Here is a 21,514-nt window from a genome sequence, read left to right as displayed (position 1 = left end):
AGGCAGAATGCAGGGATGAAGGAAATAAGGCTACAAAGCACTCCCCACATGCACAGCCCACCTCCCTCTCATATCCACATATCCTATCGCATACACAGACAAGGGATTACCTGAAATATGTCTTGACATTCTCTTGTTCGGTGTGTCGCCTTTGGATCCAGTATTCTGGTAGGTTCATCCTTAACTGTATAGTCCTATTGACAGTTAACAGGCAGGATTGCCATTCTCTTGTCAGACCGGTTCCTGACCCTAAACTCAGTCTTGTTCGGCAGGCTGGACGCTTCACTGGCTGCTCACTGTTCCCTAGCTCATGATGTCATCCGCCTTGCTCAGTCCATTGGCTGGGAGGTGGCATATTAATGAAGGCAGCAGCTCTGGGGGAGGAGGCAGAGAGAGAGGCAGACACAGTTGGTATTTTGTTTCACAGACCAAACTAGCTCAGCGAGAGACAGGAGGAAGGGTGGATTATATTTCAATAGCTATCTCTTTTTATCTACCACTCTCAAGTCTGAATGGCTAAAACATTTTCCTCCTTATTTTGCTAGTTCTAACTTTATTTACATGTGCTACTTCCCAGAACTGTGCACATTACATATAGACATACAGTAACAATACCTGTATACCTTCACAATTATTTCTGTGTTATTTCTTACGGCAAGAATTAGACCTGCAACGATTAACACTCAGTTGGAAATAGTTTCACAATATCAGGTTTCATTTAAATGCTATCAATATCATGCTGCATAAATGTGTTGACTATTTGATTTACAGTTCCCTTACAGTTCCTGGACCCTGCCAGTCTTATGGTCTACAACCATAGTGGACTGTAGTTGTCCCCCAGACAGAGGAAGGCAGCTAACGTAGACTGTGCTTTCTCTCTTTGCAGCCTCACCAGTCTCTGATAGATGCTATTTATCAATTCCATTCAATTCAAGGCGCATTATTGGCATGGGAAACATATGTTAACATTGCCAAAGCAAGTGAAGCAGGTAATAATTACATAATAATTAGGTAGATAATCATTTCTCTCTCTCTGACTTCCTGGATGGGCGGTGATGACAAACCACAGACTCACTCCATTTGCCCTAATTTGCCTATGATGTCATCTTTTTCCCCTTGCTCACCTGTGATTGGCTGGCTGGCTGAGCATCTGCTAAGATCTCAAGGCTAGTGCTTCTTGCTGGAGGTGGAGACCTATCCCAGGCACTCTGAATCACAGCTGGTTGTCGTGACAACCCGTGTAACGTCGATTCCTCATTGAAGAATAATATGGCTGTTCTGTGACAGTGTTCACTCAAATGGAGGACAGAGCCCTTGAGGAGGACCCCTCTTCCTTCTGATGCCTTATGGAAACCTCCTCTAGTGTGACATAATAGAACATATCTCCATGATGGCCTTATCATTTATATTGATCATTGTGGGCGTGGAGGAGAAATTATGATTTTGTGAAATATCAGAATCCCAGAAAGAATCAGAATTCCAGAAAGTATGGGTTTAATTATACGAATGAAGAACATTTTGAGGATTTATTATACAAAACAACAACAGCATGGTAAAATAGGCTGAGGTTTATGTTTGGCATCACGTGATTGGAATATAACTGACATCACACATAAGCTGCAGCAGACTAAATCCATACCTACAAAAATGGATTCTAAATATAGATATTGAGAAGGAAGTGTATTTTCAAAGTCTGCTTTTTTCTATGGCTTCGGCGATTGATTTCCGTAGACAATTAAGTCAACTAGCTGAGAGCTGTCTTTGGAGAATAAGCCCAATCATCCTGACAACAATGAGACACATAGACATAGTGAAAACCCCGGTGACATCATTTGCATCGTTTATATCCTGGTTAGGTTGCTACCTAATAATAAACTAACTGACTATGTTCTCTTTTACAACGAGCTACAGTATTTAGAAAGACTAAAAACAAAGCTGATTAGTCTAAGCAGCAGAGGGAAAATACCAGACCCCATGTTTGATTTATATTTAACAGTAACATTCAGACACTTATTTTAGTGCACTGATGCAGAGAGATGAAGGGGATTTAGTCTGTCTCCGTACAGTCTCAACTAAGGTTATTTTAAAATGATCAAACTTAAACTACACATCTGAAACTCCCATCCACTATGCATTTCTGTTCACACGTATACAGTTGCGACAGGGGCTATTGATGTTGTAACGATCTTCGTTGGGAGAAAGAGAGGAGGACCAAAGCGCAGCGTGGTAAGTGTTCATGATGAATCTTTAATAGAACAAATTGAACACTGAAATACAAAACAATAAATTGAACGAACGAAAACCGAAACAGTTCCGTGTGGAACACACAGACACGGAAGACAACCACCCACAAAACACAACAGAAAACAGGCTACCTAAATATGGTTCCCAATCAGAGACAATGACTAACACCTGACTCTGATTGAGAACCATATCAGGCCAAACGAAAAACCCAACATAGAAACACAAACATAGATAACCCACCCAACTCACGCCCTGACCATACTAAAACAAAGAAAATACAAAAGAACCAAGGTCAGAACGTGACAGATGTGAACTGTACCGCCCTTGTGAATTATAATAACATTGATACAATCAATCAATCCAACTCCCAGAGAAATGACACTGAGACACAGCAAAACGTACTTTCATTAGGGTATATGCAGGAGTCCCACTCAGTTGGTTCTGCCTGAAACCAAAGTAATGGTTCTCTCATTGATTCAATTATTAAGCTCTCATCACCCTCTGTCCACATGGTCACCTCCTATAGCCAGCTGTAACCAAACCCAGCACTGCCTCTGTAGTAATGACAGACGGACGGACGGACGGACAGACAGACAGTACTGCGGTGCATTACAATTATCTTGACCAAACCGTTTTTCCAAAAAGGGAGATGTGGTTAACTGACTTACAGTCTAAGAGAGGGTTAAGTCTATAGGGGAAAGAGTATGGTATGTGGTATGGGGAGTTGGGTACCTTGGAGAGATGGCTGGTGACGAGACAGTTCCCAGCTTGATTCCATGAAAGACGACACAGGTGTTCTTCAGCAGCCGACAGCATGGAGACAAAATAAGAGTTTTCCCTGATGAAATAAGACTAGAACAAGAATGAATTGTTCATATCGTGCTCTGGGGAATGTGTTTGCTACCAAAAAATAAGTGCTAAAACTATTTCTATCTAAGTATCATGGGGCTAAAACTCACTGTGCCCAAAATGAGGACTCTTCTTTACTCTAACAGTGAAAACATGGCACATTACAGAGAATGAGACCACTACACTGACAGCTAATTATCAGCACATCACACCATCTCCCCTGGTGCTGGGAAAGACAGTCACCCAAATATGCAGCATATAACATCATTACACACAAAAAACGAACGCACGCATTTTATATTTCTTAGTTGAGTATGACACATTCTGTATTGTTCACATCACATTTATCTGAGATGTCGTGACTCAAACCAAACCTATTTCCTCTTCCCATCTTTGACAGGAGTGACCGAATGTAAGACTAAAGAGAATTGGGTGACCTTCAGCAAGACTGATGACCCCCTCAAAGCACTGTGTGTTACAGATGGACACACACTGAATCCTGTGATCCTCCACTCCTCCACAGACACAGACACAGCCCTTTCACCTGATTTCCCATTATGACTAAATGATTCCAATGCAGCCCTGATCGAACTGATTCAGCATTATTCTGCCAAATAAACAGAATGTACAAAACATGACCAACACCTTTCCATGACAAAGACTGACCAGGTGAATCCAGGTGAACGCTATGATCCTTTTTTGGGGTATTTGGTATTTTTTTCCCGATCCCCATTAGCTGTTGCAAAAGCAGCAGCTACTCTTCCTGGGGTCCACACAAAACATGAAACATGACATAATACTGAACATTAATAGACAACAGCTCAAGGACAGAACTACATACCATTTTTTTAATTACAAAAAGGCACACGTAGCCTACATATCAATACATACACACAAACTATCTAGGTCAAATAGGGGAGAGGCGTTGTGCCGTGAGGTGTTGCTTTATCTGTTTTTTGAAACCAGGTTTGCTGTTCATTTGAGCAATATGAGATGGAACAGAGTTCCATACAATAATGGCTCTATATCATATTGTATGCTTTCTTAAATTTGTTCTGCATTTGGGGACTGTGAAAAGACCCCCGGTGGCATGTCTGGTGGGGTAAATGTGTGTCAGAGCTGTGTGTAAGTTGACTATGCAAACAATTTAGGATTTTCAACACATTAATGTTTCTTATAAGAAGAAGTGATGCAGTCAGTCTCTCCTCAACTGTTAACCAAGAGAGACTGGCATGCATAGTATTTATATCAGCCCTCGGATTACAATGAAGAGCAAGACATGCTGCTCTGTTCTGGGCCAGCTGCAGCTTAACTAGGTTGCAGCACTTGACCACATGACTGGACAATAATCAAGATTAGACAAAACTAAAGCCTGCAAGACTTGCTTTTTGGAGTGTGGTGTCAAAAAAGCAGAGCATCTCCTTGTTACGGACAGACCTCTCCCCATCTTTACAACCATTGAATCTACATGTTTTGGCCATGACAGTTTACAATCTAAGGTAACGCCAAGTAATTTGTTCTCCTCAACTTGTTCAACAGCCCACCATTCACTACCAGATTCAGCTGAGGTGTAGAACGTACAGTAAGGAATGATTTGTACAAGTTTATTACTGGCTACCCATTCCAAAACAGACCGTAACTCTTTGTTAAGGGTTTCAGTGACTTTATTAGCTGTGGTTGCTGATGCATACAGCATATGGTTGAATCATCAGCATACATGCTTTGTTTAATGCCAGTGGCAGGTCATTGGTAAATATAGAAAAGAGTAGAGGGCTTAGAGAGCTTCCCTGCGTTACACCACACTTTACATGTTTGACATTAGAGAAGCTTCCATTTTTTTTTTTACGTTGAGTTCTATTAGATAGATAGCTCTGAATCCACGATATGGCAGAGGTCGAAAAGCCATGACAGTTGAGTGGATTGAGTCACTGACGTGGTCTTCTTTCTGGGTTGGCGCCCCCCCTTGGGTTGTGCCGTGGTGGAGATCTTTGTGGGCTATACTCGGCCTTGTCTCAGGATGGTAAGTTGGTGGTTGAAGTTTCCCTCTAGTGGTGTGGGGGCTGTGCTTTGGCAAAGTGGGTGGGGTTATATCCTGCCTGTTTGTCCCTGTCTGGGGGTATCATCGGATGGGGCCACAGTGTCCCCTGACCCCTCCTGTCTCAGCCTCCAGTATTTATGCTGCAGTAGTTTATGTGTCGGGGGGCTAGGGTCAGTCTGTTATATCTGGAGTATTTCTCCTGTCTTATCCGGTGTCCTGTGTGAATTTAAGTATGCTCTCTCTAATTCTCTCTTTCTCTTTTTCTTTCTTTCTCTCTTTCTTTCTTTCTCTCTCTCTCTCGGAGGACCTGAGCCCTAGGACCGTGCCTCAGGACTACCTGGCATGATGACTCACTCCTTGCTGTCCCCAGTCCACCTGGCCGTGCTGCTGCTCCAGTTTCAACTGTTCTGCCTGCGGCTATGGAACCCTGACCTGTTCACCGGACGTGCTACCTGTCCCAGACCTACTGTTTTCAACTCTCTAGAGACAGCAGGAGCGGTAGAGATACTCTCAATGATCGGCTATGAAAAGCCAACTGACATTTACTTCTGAGGTGCTGACCTGTTGCACCCTCGACAACTACTGTGATTATCATTATTTGACCATGCTGGTAATTTATGAACATTTGAACATCTTGGCCATGTTCTGTTATAATCTCCACCCGGCACAGCCTGGAGAGGACTGGCCACCCCTCATAGCCGGGTTCCTCTCTAGGTTTCTTCCTAGGTTTTGGCCTTACTAAGGAGTTTTTCCTAGCCACCGTGCTTCTACACCTGCATTGCTTGCTGTTTGGGGTTTTAGGCTGGGTTTCTGTACAGCACTTTGAGATATCAGCTGATGTAATATGTTTTCTCAACAACAGGTTATGGTCAATAATATCAAAGGCTGCACAGAAATCTAACAGTACAACTCCCACAATCTTCTTATTATCAATTTCTTTCAACCAATCATCAGTCATTTGTGTCAGTGCAGTACATGTTGAGTGCCCTTCTATATAAGAATGCTGAAAGTCTGTTGTTCATTTGTTTACAGAGAAATAGCATTGTATTTGGTCAAAGACAATTGTTTCCAGCAGTTTGCTAAGAGCTGGCAGCAAGCTTATAGGTCTGCTGTTAGAACCAGTAAAGGTTGCTTTACCACTCTTGGGTAGCAGAATGACTTTGGCTTCCCTCCAGGCCTCAGGACAAAGACTTTCCTCTAGGCTCAGATTCAAGATAGAGTCAGCTACCATCCTCAGTAGCTTTCTATCTAAGCTGTCAATGCCAGGAGGTGAGTCATTATTGATTGATAACAAAACTTTTTCCACCTCTCCCACACTAACTTTACAAAATTCAAACTTGCAATTCTTGTCTTTCATAATTTTTTTAATGCAGGAACACGATGGTTCACTGTTCATTGTTGGCATTTCCTGCCTAAGTTTGCCCACTTTGTCAATGAAGTAATAATTCAAATAATTGCCAACATCAAATGGTTTTGTGATGAATAAGCCATCTGATTTAATGGAATGGAGTTGAATGTGTCTTTCTGCCCATAATTTCATTTAAAGTACTCCAAAGTTGTTTTCCCGTTATTCTTTATATCATTGATCTTGGCTTCATAATACAGTTTCTTCTTCTTTTTGTTGAGTTTAGTCAGCCGGTCAGACTTATTTTCCACTCCTTTTGATCCATCTCTTTCAAGGAGGTTTTCTATTCCTCATCAATCCACGGAGCCTTGACATTTCTAACAGTCAGTTTCTTAACAGCTGCATGTTTATCAATAATTGGAAGAAGCAATTTCATAAATTCATCAAGTGCAGCGTCTGGATGCTACTTATTAATGACATCAGACCAACAAATATTTTTAACATCATCCCCATAAGAGTCACAGCAAAATATTTTGAACGCTCTCTTATACACTATTTTAGGCCCAGCTTTTGGAACTTCGGCTTTCCTGGATATAGGTCCCCAAGAAAGTAGACCTCTCTGTTTACATCACATACACTATCAAACATTTCACACACATTATTTAGATACTGACTTATCACTTGGTGCCTATAGCAACACCCCAAAAGAAAAGGCTTTAGATGTGCTATGTGACCTGCAACCACAACACTTCAATAACATTTACATTTAAGTCATTTAGCAGACGCTCTTATCCAGAGCGACTTACAAGTTGGATAACACTTGACATAAGATCTTCTCTAAGCATTACAGGGATATGGCTCTGAATGTATACAGCAACACCTCACCCATAAGCATTTCTGTCTCTTCTATAGATATATTGCTACTTCTGTATCATCAAATGAAGTATCTAAGTGAGTCTCAGAAATGGCTAATATATCGGATGTTATAAAGTTATTGATTTCATTAACCTCATTTCTAAGGCTACATATATTAATATGGGCTATTTTCAGCCCTTTCCTGGGTAGCTTATCAGAGATAGACATGATATGGAAAAGCGCTAACAAAGCAAGATAAAAAAATATACATTCAGCAGTCCATTAATCAATTGGTGTGTGTGTGTGTGTGTGTGCTGCAGGGTTGAAGCTATGAACCCATAGGCTTGGCTCTCTCATCCCTTCCAGGCTACTGGGAGGGAGGGTGGACAATGAGCCTGTCATGGTGGATGTAAGCAATGTCTCCACGCGCTCTGGCAGCTTTCGTGGCTGGGAGAAGTTCTTTCCTCTTCTGGTGCACAGCTTCAGGATAGTCCTCGTTGAGGAAGATATACGTTCCTCTCAAGTTCTTGGCTCTTTCCAGAACAGCTACTTTGTCCTTGAATCTCAGGAACTTGACCACTATCGGCCTGGGTCTGTCACCTGGGCCAGTGGTGGGTTTTCCAATCCTGTGGGCACGCTCCACCTCAATCTTCCTGTGGTCCATCTTCAATTTCTCAAAGATCATTTCCCTCACTTTGTCCTCAGACTCCGTCAAGGTCTCATGTGGAGATTCTGCAATTCCGTCCACAACCATCTTATTCCGCCTTGATTGTTAAGTCCACTTCAAAACAATGTAGATGAAAGGGTTTTTAAGCCTTGAGACAATTGAGACATGGATTGTGTGTGTGCCATTCAGAGGGTAAATGGGCAAGACAAAAAATTGAAGTGCCTTTGAATGGGTATGGTAGTAGATGCCAGGCACACTGGTTTGAGTGTGTCAAGAACTGCAAAGCTACTGGGTTTTTCATGCTCAACAGTTTCCCGCGTGCATCAAGAAAGGTCCACCACCCAAAGGACATCCAGCCAACTTGACACAACTGTCGGAAGCATTGGAGTCAACATGGGCCAGCATCCCTGTGGAACGCTTTCGACACCTTCTAGAGTCCATACCCTGACGAATTGAGGCTGTTCTGAGGGCAAAAGGGGGTGCAACTCAATATTAGGAAGGTGCTCCAAACGTTTCGTACACTCAGTGTATGCGCTGTACGGTATTAGGCCCTATCCATTGAGCTGTACAATTCTCATTATATTTCACACAGGATCTCTGTGAGCCCAGAATACCTGACGGAGCAGAAGACCAGCCCTATTAGAGACACGGCGTCTTGGTGAAGGAGAGTGGTGAAAGCTGTGGTCAGGACAGGTCAGCCTGCAACACACATCACACACATCACAGAGCTGCCGATCAGGTTTATGTAATGAAACCTATAAATATCCTCTATGAGACAGTTCAGTGAGCCCATCTCCCTCTGTGGTGACATTTAGTAATGAGCACCAGCTGTCTGGAATTGGCCCGCTCTACGAGATCTACGAGTCACCAGGGCATCCTCTGTCAGCAGCCTCCACAACCTCCACAGCCAAATCTACAGCAGCCACACAGCAGCCACATCTAGATCAGCCACACAGCAGCCACATCTACATCAGCCACATAGCAGCCACACAGCAGCCAAAGAAATCTACATCAGCCACACAGCAACCACACAGCAGCCAAATCTCCATCAGCCACACAGCAACCACACAGCAGCCAAATCTACATCAGCCACACAGCAGCCACACAGCAGCCAAATCTCCAGCAGCCACACAGCAGCCAAATCTATATCATCTGTACCACATCCAAGTCCAGAGCAAGGGCACAACAGCCAAAAGTACTTCACACCACAGCCAAAACACCACCTCCACCTCAAACCTAGTGCCAGAACACTGCCAACAGCCAGAACCACAGCCACCAGGATACAGTGCATGAGGGATGACATCATGACAACACTGAGGGGTTCACTAGGTCACCACCATGTGACAGTCCATGTAGGAGGAGTCCGAGGAGAAACCTACAGCTCTAACAACCATAGAAATAGAATGAATAGAACAGGCGTCCCCTGTCAACAATGGCATAATGGGTGGACTGGCAGGAAGTGGACCCATCAATCTGTGCTGTGATTTGTTGAATCAACTCAACTGACATGACCAACTCTCTCTGCTCAAGCCATGAACTGACCCTCTCCATCTTCAGAGGATGCAGCACTCAAAGACTTGGCCTCTATTGGTTGACCTTTCATGATATATTGCTTGTTTGTTTTTAGCTCTTGAAGCGCTTCGAGATTCTATGAAAAGCGCTATAGAAATATAATAAACTATTATTATTATTATTATTACAAAAAATACGTTCCATTGTATGAGTCCCATCAGTTAGTCTCATTTGAATGAACATTCTACATTCCCATGGAAATGATTGCATCACATTGCCAGGCAGCCATTGCAAGTGTACCACCACCAAACTTACCTGGAGGAGGTGATGGACTACAGAGAGGAAGAGACAACCTAACCTGGCCCTCATACTGTATGTATGTTCATTACTGTCCTTTACTGTCGTTGAAAAATATCCTCTAACTTTGTCGCGCTCATCAGAATTTCCTTGATTCACTGCTAAGGGAGACCGTTAACTAACACCCCCCCCCCCCCCCCCCCCGCCTGCAACCTAGCCTGACTGAATACTGCAATGAATCACTGCAGGTTGTCATGGTAACCCCTCCGCTGCCTCTGCTCACAAGGCGGCCATATTATCATCACTAGGGTTGCAGTAGAGTGTAATGTAGTATAGTGGATGCTGGGGTAGCACTGACTACACACCTGCCGATGTACAAGAACCTGTACTGTGACGAGACTATTAAATAGGTGGTACAGGGTTATTACTACATAACTGTACGAGCAATAACTGTCATTTGCAGTAAATGACACAGTCATGTTGGTTATATGCTGCTGGTGGACAGCGGGGCACTGTTGTGGTGCTGCAGTGTTACAGAACTGTACTCCCACTGCCTCTGCCCCAAGTAATAGCCTCCCGCTGATCCACTGGGGCCTATATTTAGCTGTCTGGGGAAGAGCCTGCTCTGCTCTGCGATGGTGTGTTTGAAAATATCACCCCTCGCTGGGGGGTACTCAATTATTTTTTTTAGAGTTATTCTGGAAGAGGAGCCATGCTAACAAAGCCTTCTTAAGTGATGTAAAACGCAATCGTTCTGGATGATTTACTTTGCTGGGACACAATAATACTACAGTATTCTAAACAGCTATTAAAATATGATTGTGATATTATATTTAGTATCAATAGGCTACAATATGAATCTGTTGTTGAGTTATTCAATAATTAGCTGTTGTTTTTTCCTACATAATACTCTGTCATCGCCGTGTCCCATAGAGATGAATGATTTTGTAGCAGCGGTAGCAGTAGTTTGTAATGGGGAAATAATGCAGGGTAGCAGACCATTAGGTCCTGAGTGTCTGACCTCATTTTAGCCTCTACGGGCAAGGAGAATTATGGGAAGTAAAATGAAGAGCATAGTGGGTTTAATGCAGGCTACTACTATCTACCGCTTAATGGGTAGGGGAATCTACTGCCTATTCCCTTTGCATATTCATTTATTTTTTTGACAAAATTAGCTTTAAAAGAAAGTGCATATCTTTCAGTTGTTTTGCATCATCTCTTGTTTCGTTGCTTCTCTCTTTTAAATGTGTTTTATTTATTCCATACTTAATAGTCTACGTATTGTTATTTTATATATTTTCTCTCCAATATACTGTATATTCATCAATTTTTTTTAATCAAAAGATAGAATTTGAATCAATACAATACATCACATTTACATTTCATAAGACAAAAAGGATTTGAGATTGATTGCAATGAAAGTTCATATATCAATAATCTCCCATTATTCACCCCATTCTCAATCACTGTCACCATCTTACTTATAGAAACCACATACGTTCCTTTTACCCCCACTTTTTTTTTTTTATTACTTGGTTTTACTTTTAGATCTTCCAGGCTGAGATCTAGTGCAAAAATAATTGTATCCATTTTTTTTTGCATTATTATTTTATTTAATTTAAGTTGGCTTACTATGTAGGGATATGTTTCTCATTGCCCAGATTGTACACACAGACTTTCAGACATTGTCCATTTCAGATAAAAGAAAGTGGATAACTAGTCAGTTGCACCAATAGAGATACCTTTTTAAAAAAGGGCTTTATAAATACATTTGATTGATTGAATGCATTCAACCGAAATGTGTCTTCCGCATAAAACCCAACCCCTCTGAATCAGAGAGGTGCGGGCACAGAGATGGTCAGTACTATACACATACGTAATTACACAAACGTGTGATAAAAAAAGGTGAAGGTTTTGACACCCGGACCTATGGTAGTATTGCAGAATAAGCGGCTGTGTACATATTATTCAAACGGTGAAAAATGCTACGTGCGTGGTAAAAAATCGGTCTTACAGGCCCTTGCAGGTCTAAAGGTCAAGCGTGTACGTGTCTTCAAACTGATATGGTTACAAACATTACAGCCTGTCAGCTCACCCCAACAGGAGGATAGGGGGAATTCTTTGACAGAGTTACATGTTTTAACCATGAGACACGGACACTGTGTCGTTACTGGCTGGGCCACATCCACACTGCTCCCCAGTGGCATGGAGCAAAGCTATTGTCTGAGGCTCTCCCCCTGCACAGGGCAGGCCACTCCTAAATCCGAAACCTGCCTCATTTGCATGGCCGCAGGGGATGGAGGAGGAGGGGGAGGGCTGGTGAGGCCAGGTATTTGCATGACAGGGAGAATGGGAGTGAATCTAGTTCTCTCACACAATAAAGACAAGCTTCTTCTTCTCTCTTCAGGTGGGGTAGAGTTCTGTGTTTTCGCCACGGCCAGTTAGATATCACTGAAACCCTTGATCATTCTCTATCTCTCATTGAAATGCTTTACACAGCTACTGAATGGTTAGGAAAACAGGCTCACTCCCCTCTTCCTCGTAGTATCCCTGCCAGAGGCTGTATAATGCCTAGATGGAAGTGTAATATGTAGAAGAGAGTATAACAACAGAATTCTATAAACATCTCAATGTGATCAAGCAAAATCAACATATTTGATATGTAATTCTATGGTCAATTGGGTGAGACAGGAAACATAATCAATTACACGGTGTGATTTGACTCAATTCTCAGAGAATATGTGGCATACAAATCTATATTTCAGTGGGTTTACCCAGGATGAGTAAATGGGTTGTTTGATGACAGTAAAACGACATTTACCTCCATCTCACAAACATTTTAGGCTCAATCACTAGAAGCTCTCAAAAGACACAACTGATTAGAGTACTTCTCCACTCACCCAAATATACGCCTGACAGAAGCATAGATCTGGGAGGAGAGGGGGTTGCTGGGGTGAGAGAAAGAGCAAATGTCTACAATTTAAGTCGACAAAATAGTATAACAACTATGTAATAGTATATTGAGTATAATGATGCACACACTCTATACACCTACTGTATACCATATGTAGATGTCATACTATACAGGGCAGCTGGTCTGAGGGGTGTGGTCAGTGGGAGTCAGGGCTGGAGCCACCAGTCTAGTCTATACAGGGGATTATAGAGGAGAACCAGAGGGGCGTTAAGTGGATATTTTAGTGATTTGTCTTTAAGGCTTTAACACTGTGTTTTACCACTACAGATTAACTCACCAAACTGTGGTCTGGGCTCACCCATGTACAGTAACAGACAATGTTGTCACGCTCACATGAGACTGATACCCATGCTGCAGCCATGTTCACTAGCAGGCGAACCAAACTATCCTCTGTCAGTGTGTATGGGTATGAAAGAGATTACACATAAAGCATCGAATGAGGTCAGCGGGCCTCTGTCTCAGGCACTCAATGACACATATAAGTCATAAACCCAATGTAATATTTACTTTCTACATACACACCCACATAAAAGTACACACACACACATATTGAATGGAATACATTATACTTCTGTAACCCAGGTTCTCTGATATTATGAGTGAGATGTCTCACATGTGGGATTCACCTGAATCTCAGAAACTCGAAGAAGACAGACAGGTCGAGTGGCAAATGAGCCCATCCCCTCATTATAAGGAGCCACTTGCCCGCCCTCTGGTCATTCTCGAGCATGCCGAACTTTCTCACACTCTTACGAGTAGGGGATTGCGGTGAGACATCGCACTCGTAATATCAGAGAACCTGGATTACTTAAGTAACCTTGAGTTCCCTTAATTATTCGTTCCGATATCTCATATGTGGATATGGCCAACTCCCGTATTGCAACATGCAGCCTCAACGTATCAACCCCCAGAAGCCCAAACACCGGGGACAGTATGCATCAATAAAGGTGCAGTGACGTCTAGTCAGTAGAACTTCATAAAAGTATGAGGGGATGCCCAACAAGCCGCATAATACATCTCCTGTAAGGATATGCCCTTGAACAATGCTCAAGAGTTAGTCATACCTCTTGTGGAATGAGTTCTCAGGCCCTCCGCAGGCTGTAAATCCTTGCTATTATAGGCCAAAATAATAGCTTCCACACTCCAATGTGATAACTGTTGACGAGAGAGGAGCCTCCTCTTGCAGGGAGGTGCCCAGGACACAAAGAGTTGGTAGAGCTTGCGCAAAGCTCTTGTTATATCCAAGTGTATGCGCAACGCGAGTACTGGACATAAACGGTGGAGCCGCTCATCTTCAGTAGAAGGGAAGGGCGCGGGTGGAAAGCCACAAGCTCCAAGGCGAGACAATTGTAATTGCTGCGAACCTTAGGCATAAAGGCAGGGTTGGGCAACATAAAAACTTGAAAAAAACCTGAGCAAACTGTAGGCACCAATGGTGACCTGACAGAGCATGTAGCTAACTCACTCGCTTTGCAGTAAAGCAGTCTTAAAGGAGAGATATGTAATCTCCATGATTTCCAGCGGCTCAAAAGGCTGCTGTGAAATAGCCTCAATCACAATAGACAAATCCCATGATGGGACTAAAGGCTTGGAAACTAGACGTAAGCAACGCACCCCTTCATGAAACAACATAACAAGGGGTGTTTTCCCACCAAGTTATTGTTGAAGCCTATATGGCAGGCTGAGATAGCGGCTAGATAGACATTAACAGTGGAGAGAGCCTTCCCTCTGTTATAAGGTCCTGCAAAAAGCCTAAAACGGTAAGGAATTATCTATTTTTGGTCACACCACTTCTCAAAAATGCACCACTTGTTTCCATACAGTGTGTCACGCCTGCTCCCGCTCCACCTCTCTGGCGCTCGAGGGCACCAGGCTGCCCTTCATTACACACACCTGTCCCCATCATTACACGCAACTGCGCAATATTGGACTCACCTGGACTCCATTACTTTGTTGATTACCCCCTCTATATCTGTCTGCTCCTCACTTTGTTCCCTGTGTCAGCATTGATGTCGTGATTTTCACCCTTTCCAGAAGCTGTTATTGTTTGGTTTCATGTCCGTGTTTCATTAAATGTTCACTCCCTGTACCTACTTCTCGTCTCCAGCGCTGATCCTTACAGAATACTGTCACCACTAAAGGAAGCATCAGGGAGTTTTGGGGTTTTGTTTTGGTTGGTGACGTCGGGTCCAGGTGCCGTCGCCAATGGATCCGGGGATGCCTCAGCTAGCTCGTTGGGCTTCCACGCCTTAGCTGGCTCGAGAGGTCTTCTTGCCCCGGTTGGCACGGCAGACGCCCACCCCACGTCATGCTTCAGCCGGCCCATCAGGCTCCCACGCCTCAGCGGGATCGCCGGGCTCTCATGCCTCAGCCGGCTCGCCGGGCTCCCACGCCTCAGCCGGCTCGCCGGGCTCCCACGCCTCAGTCGGCTCGCCGGGCTCCCACGCCTCAGCCGGCTCGCCGGGCTCCCACGCCTCAGCCGGCTCGCCGGGCTCCCACGCCTCAGTCGGCTCGTCGGGCTTCTACGCCTCAGCCGGCTGTCAGCAATTAGAGGTCATTTATGTGAGCAATGTGGAGTTGTGGGGTCCGCACTCCGTTTATTACATTCCCCTCGTGAACTGCGCCCCAGCCCATGAGTGACGCGTCTGTCATCACCACCTTCCTCATTGCCATTACCCCTTGGGGAGTGCCAGGAATGAAGATCGAGGGGCTTTTCCAGTGTCAGAGAGCCGAGAGACATGCGGATGTCACCTTTATCTGACGATTGAGGCGACGCAGTGTGCACAGATGTTGGGCAACGACCCAGCATTGGAAGTCTCTCATCCTCAGTAGGCCAAGAGGTACTAATGAGATGGACCCCATCAATCCCAGCACTCAGAGGCACGCTCTGAACTTGACTGAGCGCTTCTCCTGTGGACCAGAGAGAGGCACTGTCAGAACAACACGATGCGGTCTTCCGAGAGTGTTGCCTGTTAACTTCTCTTGGGTAGGGGGCAGCATTCGGAATTTTGGATGAAAAGCATGCCCAAATTAAACTGCCAGCTACTCATCCCCAGAAGATAAGATATGCATATTAATAGTAAAACATAAAACACTCTGAAGTTTCTAAAACTGTTTGAATCATATCTGTGAGTATAACAGAACTTATTTAGCAGGCGAAACCCCGAGGACAAACCATTCAGATTTTTTTTTTTTAGGTCACTCTCTTTTCAATGAGTTTTCATTGGGAAACCAGATTTCTAAGGGACTTTCTTGCAGTTCCTACCGCTTCCACTGGATGTCAACAGTCTTGAGAAATTGGTTGAGGTTATTCCTTTGTGTAATGACGAAGTACGGCCATCTTGAACGAGAGTCACTTGAAGTGTCCTGTTAGATAGAAGCGCATGACCAGAAAGCTAGCTACAGTTGGTTTTAATCCTGTATTGAACACAGATCATCCCGTCTTCAATTTTATTGATTATTTACGTTAAAATATACCTAAAGTTGTATTACAAAAGTAGTTTGAAATTTTTTGGCAAAGTTTACAGGTAACCTTTGAGATATTTTGTAGTCAAGTTTCACAATTTGGAACCAGTGTTTTTCTGGATCAAACGCGCCAAATAAATGTACATTTTGGATATATATCGACGGAATTAATCGAACAAAAGGACCATTTGTGATGTTTATGGGACATATTGGAGTGCCAACAACAGAAGCTCGTCAAAGGTAAGGCACGAATTCAAAAACAAAAATTCTGCGTTTTGTGTCGCACCTGCAGGGTTGAAATATGCTTATCTCTCTTTGTTTACAATGGTGCTATCCTCAGATAATAGCATTGTTTGCTTACGCCGAAAAGCCTATTTTAATTCTGACATATTGGCTGGATTCACAACCAGTGTAGCTTTAATTTGGTATCTTTCATGTGTGATTTAATGAAAGTTAGATTTTTATAGTAATTTTTATAGTAATTCATTTGATTTTGGCGCTCTGCATTTTCTCAGGCTTTTTGCCAAGTGAGACAGTAGCGTCTCGCCTAAACTCAGATTTTTGGATATAAATATGAACTTTACTGAACAAAACATACATGTATTGTGTAACATGAAGTCCTATGAGTGTCATCTGATGAAGATCATCAAAGGTTAGTGATTAATTTTATCTCTATTTCTGCTTTTTGTTACTCCTCTCTTTGGCTGGAAAAATGGCTGTCTTTTTCTGTGACTTGGCTCTAACATAACATAATCGTTTGGTGTGCTTTCGTCGTAAAACCTTTTTGAAATCGGACACTTTGGCTGGATTTACAACAAGTGTATCTTTAAAATGGTGTAAAATACTTGTATGTTTGAGGAATTTAAATTATGGGATTTCTGTTGTTTTGAATTTGGCGCCCTGCAGTTTCACTGGTTGTTGACGAGGTGGGACGCTACCGTCCCACATACCCTAGTGAGTTAAGAGAGAGAATCCAGCATTGTGTGAGGAATGCTGCGTGTTCGAGACCCAAGCAAACGACATACAGGGGGGTGCGTGCCTTTGCCTGATATGGCTAAAAAACTGCTAATCTGAGAACAAAATGAAACGTAACTAGTGTTCGTCACATGGGCTAATAGTCTAGCTAGTTAGCACAGTGCTAGCCAGAAAAAGATAATCCTTTAACAATGTGAACGTACCTAGCGTTAGCCTCGTGGGCGAGTAGCCAAGCTAGTTAGCACAATGTTAGCCAAAGTTCAATTCAATTCAATTTTATTTTATATAGCCCTTCGTACATCAGCTAATATCTCGAAGTGCTGTACAGACACCCAGCCTAAAACCCCAAACAGCTAGTAATGCAGGTGTAGAAGCACGGTGGCTAGGAAAAACTCCCTAGAAAGGCCAAAACCTAGGAAGAAACCTAGAGAGGAACCAGGCTATGAGGGGTGGCCAGTCCTCTTCTGGCTGTGCCGGGTGGAGATTATAACAGAACTATGCCAAGATGTTCAAAAATGTTCATACGTGACAAGCATGGTCAAATAATAATCATGAATAATTTTCAGTTGGCTTTTCATAGCCGATCATCAAGAGTTGAAAAACAACAGGTCTGGGACAGGTGGCGGTTCCATAACCGCAGGCAGAACAGCTGAAACTGGAATAGCAGCAAGGCCAGGCGGACTGGGGACAGCAAGGAGTCACCACGGGCGGCAGTCCCGACGCATGGTCCTAGGGCCCAGGTCCTCCGAGAGAAAGAAAGAGAGAAGGAGAAAATTAGAGAGAGCCAAGATTTTCAAAATGTTCATAAATGACAAGCATGGTCAAATAATAATCAGGAATAAATCTCAGTTGGCTTTTCATAGCCGATCATTAAGAGTTGAAAACAGCAGGTCTGGGACAGGTGGGGGTTCCATAACCGCAGGCAGAACAGTTGAAACTGGAATAGCAGCAAGGCCAGGCGGACTGGGGACAGCAAGGAGTCACCACGGCCGGTAGTCCCGACGTATGGTCCTAGGGCTCAGGTCCTCCGAGAGAAAGAAAGAGAGAAGGAGAAAATTAGAGAGCGCCAAGATTTTCAAAATGTTCATAAATGACAAGCATGGTCAAATAATAATCAGGAATAAATCTCAGTTGGCTTTTCATAGCCGATCATTAAGAGTTGAAAACAGCAGGTCTGGGACAGGTAGGGGTTCCGTAACCGCAGGCAGAACAGTTGAAACTGGAATAGCAGCAAGGCCAGGCGGACTGGGGACAGCAAGGTGTCATCATGCCCGGTAGTCCTGACATATGGTCCTAGGGCTCAGGTTCTCAGAGAGAAAGAGAGAACGAAAGAATTAGAGAGAGCATACTTAAATTCACACAGGACACTGGATAAGACAGGAGAAGTACTCCAGGTAACCAACTGACCCTAGCCCCCCGACACATAAACTACTGCAGCATAAATACTGGAGGCTGAGACAGGAGCGGTCAGGAGACACTGTGGCCCCATCCGAAGAAACCCCCGGACAGGGCCAAACAGGAAGGATATAACCCCACCCACTTTGCCAAAGCACAGCCCCCGCACCACTAGAGGGAAATCCTCAACCACCAACATTACAATCCGGAGACAAGGCCGAGTATAACCCACAAAGGTCTCCACCACAGCACAAACCAAGGGGGGGCGCCAACCCAGACAGGAAGATCACGTCAGTAACTCAACCCACTCAAGTGACGCACCCCTCCTAGGGACGGCATGAAAGAGCACCAGCAAGCCAGTGACTCAGCCCCTGTAACAGGGTTAGAGGCAGAGAATCCCAGTGGAGAGAGGGGAACCGGCCTGGCAGAGACAGCAAGGGCGGTTCGTTGCTCCAGAGCCTTTCCGTTCACCTTCACACTCCTGGGCCAGACTACACTCAACCATATGACCTACTGAAGAGATAAGTCTTCAGTAAAGACTTAAAGGTTGAGACCGAGTCTGCGTCTCTCACATGGGTAGGCAGACTGTTCCATAAAAATGGAGATCTATAGGAGAAAGCCCTGCCTCCCGCTGTTTGCTTAGAAATTCTAGGGACAATTAGGAGGCCTGCGTCTTGTGACCGTAGCGTACGTATTGGTATGTACGGCAGGACCAACTCGGAAAGATAGGTAGGAGCAAGCCCATGTAACGCTTTATAGGTTAACAGTAAAACCTTGAAATCAGCCCTTGCCTTAACAGGAAGCCAGTGTAGGGAAGCTAGCACTGGAGTAATGTGATCAAATTTCTTGGTTCTAGTCAGGATTCTAGCAGCCGTATTTAGCACTAACTGAAGTTTATTTAGTGCTTTATCCGGGTAGCCGGAAAGTAGAGCATTGCAGTAGTCTAACCTAGAAGTAACAAATGCATGGATTAATTTTTCTGCATCATTTTTGGACAGAAAATGTCTGATTTTTGCAATGTTACGTAGATGGAAAAAAGCTGTCCTTGAAACAGTCTTGATGTGTTCGTCAAAAGAGAGATCAGGGTCAAGAGTAACGCCGAGGTCCTTCACAGTTTTATTTGAGACGACTTTACAACCATCAAGATGAATTGTCAGATTTAACAGAAGATCTCTTTGTTTCTTGGGACCTAGAACAAGCATCTCTGTTTTGTCCGAGTTTAAAAGTAGAAAGTTGTCAGCCATCCACTTCCTTATGTCTGAAACACAGGCTTCTAGCGAGGGCAATTTTGGGGCTTCACCATGTTTCATTGAAATGTACAGCTGTGTGTCATCCGCATAGCAGTGAAAGTTAACATTATGTTTTCGAATAACATCCCCAAGAGGTAAAATATATAGTGAAAACAATAGTGGTCCTAAAACGGAACCTTGAGGAACACCGAAATGTACAGTTGATTTGTCAGAGGACAGACCATTCACAGAGACAAACTGATATCTTTCCGACAGGTAAGATCTAAACCAGGCCAGAACTTGTCCGTGTAGACCAATTTGGGTTTCCAGTCTCTCCAAAAGAATATGGTGATCGATGGTGTCAAAGGCAGCACTAAGGTCTAGTAGCACGAGGACAGATGCAGAGCCTCGGTCTGACGCCATTAAAAGGTCATTTACCACCTTCACAAGTGCAGTCTCAGTGCTATGATGGGGTCTAAAACCAGACTGAAGCATTTCGTATACATTGTTTGTCTTCAGAAAGGCAGTGAGTTGCTGCGCAACAGCTTTTTCTAAAATTTTTGAGAGGAATGGAAGATTCGATATAGGCCGATAGTTTTTTATATTTTCCGGGTCAAGGTTTGGCTTTTTCAAGAGAGGCTTTATCACTGCCACTTTTAGTGAGTCTGGTACACATCCGGTGGATAGAGAGCTGTTTATTATGTTCAACATAGGAGGGCCAAGCACAGGAAGCAGCTCCTTCAGCAGTTTAGTAGGAATAGGATCCAGTATGCAGCTTGAAGGTTTAGAGGCCATGATTATTTTCATCATTGTGTCAAGAGATATAGTACTAAAACACTTAAGTGTCTCTCCCGATCCCAGGCCCTCGCAGAGCTGTGCGGATCCAGGACAGCTAAGCCCTGGAGGAATACGCAGATTCAAAGAGGAGTCCGTAATTTGCTTTCTAATGGTCATGATCTTTTCCTCAAAGAAGTTCATGAATTTATTACTGCTGAAGTGAAAGCCATCCTCTCTTGGGAAATGCTGCTTTTTAGTTAGTTTCGCAACAGTATCAAAAAGAAATTTTGGATTGTTCTTATTTTCCTCGATTAAGTTGGAAAAGTAGGATGATCGAGCAGCAGTGAGGGCTCTTCGGTACTGCACGGTACTGTCTTTCCAAGCTAGTCGGAAGACTTCCAGTTTGGTGTGGCGCCATTTCCGTTCCAATTTCCTGGAAGCTTGCTTCAAAGCTCGGGTATTTTCTGTATACTAGGGAGCTAGTTTCTTATGACAAATGTTTTTCGTTTTTAGGGGTGCAACTGCATCTAGGGTATTGCGCAAGGTTAAATTGAGTTCCTCAGTTAGGTGGTTAACTGATTTTTGTCCTCTGATGTCCTTGGGTAGGCAGAAGGAGTCTGGAAGGGCATCAAGGAATTTTTGTGTTGTCTGAGAATTTATAGCACGACTTTTGATGCTCCTTGGTTGGGGTCTGAGCAGATTATTTGTTGCGATTGCAAACGTAATAAAATGGTGGTCCGATAGTCCAGGATTATGTGGAAAAACATTAAGATCTACAACATTTATTCCATGGGACAAAACTAGGTCCAGAGTATGACTGTGGCAGTGAGTAGGTCCAGAGACATGTTGGACAAAACCCACTGAGTCGATGATGGCTCCGAAAGACTTTTGG

General features: G+C 43.7%; 1 protein-coding gene across 2 annotated transcripts in view; it reads right to left on the bottom strand.

Moving 5' to 3' along the window:
- LOC139537051 (serine/threonine-protein kinase PAK 3) overlaps positions 1-313 on the bottom strand; it is a 57,909-nt gene extending 57,596 nt beyond the window's left edge. For both annotated transcript variants that reach the window (XM_071337888.1, XM_071337889.1), the window contains exon 1: positions 111-313. The gene's annotated coding sequence lies outside the window, so the exon portion shown is untranslated. The remainder of the gene's footprint in view (positions 1-110) is intronic.
- Positions 314-21,514: the final 21,201 nt, after the last annotated feature.

Source organism: Salvelinus alpinus, chromosome 13, assembly GCF_045679555.1.
Source record: "Salvelinus alpinus chromosome 13, SLU_Salpinus.1, whole genome shotgun sequence".
NCBI classification, from domain to species: domain Eukaryota; kingdom Metazoa; phylum Chordata; class Actinopteri; order Salmoniformes; family Salmonidae; genus Salvelinus; species Salvelinus alpinus.
The sequence above is the reverse complement of the archived record's forward strand: the minus strand, read 5'-3'. Positions and strand labels throughout refer to the sequence as shown.